Here is a 1,467-nt window from a genome sequence, read left to right as displayed (position 1 = left end):
CCAAGCAGAATCACCCTTCCTGCCCATGGGATGTGGAAGGTTGAAGAAATGCCCTCTGAATCCTTGCTCTCCCATGCAATGGGGGTGGTTGGGGTCCGGTCCTCACGGAAGGCTCCACAAATCATCTGCTGGAGTCATTGCGATAGGATATCACGAAATAAATGCCTTCTGCTTGAAGAATATGTTTTTGAGCTTCACGCTAACCTTTATTTTTCGTGGGGCTGGGTGACATTATTAGCACCCGTGCTTACTGCTGAAGTGAAGCATCTTTGTTGTTGCGTGGGTGGGAGATGGGTTATCGTCAATATGGAGCAGATCTAGAGAATGGCTTCTGTTATTTACTTCTCTGTTCTTGTAAGATGTGTGACACCGTTTTAACAAAGATCCGCTTAGCAGAATCCAATTAAAATCTGAATTACCACCCAGTCACCCTTGGGAGAGTTTCCTTGCTTCGGCTGTGCCCAGCACACCACCATTTCATCACACCGCTGAGTGCCTTGCTGTGAGGGGACACTGAAAGGCAAAACGACTTGTTTGCCACCTATTGAGGGATGGGACCTCCCTGCTGTGCCCCAAGAGAGTGGTCTGTGGGGTCAGGTGGAAGGAGGGTGAAGAGGAAAATGTTTAACTTGGTCGCAGGGTCCCTGAAGCCCAGCATTTTGTCCTAATGACCTCGCCCGAAAGGTGGAATTGAACCACTCTGTCGCTAGACAGCTACAGGTTTGAAGCCTGCACCCCAGACCACTGAGGGTCATCCGGGCAATTAAAGTGCACCGATTGCCCGCCTATATAAATCCCCAGGAGTCTTCCACCCTGAGGTCAAGGTGAGACATGGTTTTGCCCTTGAGACCCGCCCTCAGAGGTTCCCGGTGCGCAAACCTCCCTAGAGCGGTGGGGCTGCTGCCGTAGGGCAGAAGGGCGGTGGTGCACTCTCTGCTGCCGGCCCAGAAGCACCCGGGCGCTGTATGCAAATAGAGAGGGCGGTGATTGGCTGTCTCCGAGGGAGGGGCGGGGCGGGAGGCGCTCCGGGAAGGGGCCGCGGCCCTGGCGGCGTCCCCCGCCCGGGGCGGCGGGTGAGTCACGGCGCTTCCCAGAAGGAGCGGGGCCGTGCCAGCAGCGCGGTCGTCCCGCGCCCTGCCCGCCGCCCTTCCCGGATCTCTGGGGTCCCTTACAACATCGGACGGGGCAGCTTGTGCAACGGGGGCCGCCCCCGACCCGGCCCCGCTGCCGGCCCCCTGCGTGATATGATGCGATCCCCCGCGGGCCGCGGTCGCTGGTCCGGGGCTGGCAGAGCAGCCGGCGATGCGGGGTCAGGCTTTGTGCAGCCTTTGGTGTCGTGACACTCGTGTACCTTTCTCCCACTCAAGCCTGCTTCACACCCGAGATAGTGGCTAAGGTGCGGGCCCACATTTTCTCTCCCCATCAGTGGAGCTGCCTGGTTCATTAAGCGGGTATGAGTACGGCTGC

The 1,467-nt window shown here is 58.4% G+C and overlaps 1 non-coding gene across 1 annotated transcript; it reads right to left on the bottom strand.

Moving 5' to 3' along the window:
* Positions 1-674: 674 nt before the first annotated feature.
* On the bottom strand, positions 675-761 carry TRNASTOP-UCA (transfer RNA opal suppressor (anticodon UCA)). Its single transcript has one exon. It is a non-coding gene; the product is annotated as a tRNA-Sec (tRNA).
* Positions 762-1,467: the final 706 nt, after the last annotated feature.

This window comes from Caloenas nicobarica, chromosome 3 (assembly GCF_036013445.1).
Source record: "Caloenas nicobarica isolate bCalNic1 chromosome 3, bCalNic1.hap1, whole genome shotgun sequence".
Lineage (NCBI taxonomy): Eukaryota > Metazoa > Chordata > Aves > Columbiformes > Columbidae > Caloenas > Caloenas nicobarica.
This window is presented reverse-complemented; position numbering and strand designations above follow the sequence as displayed.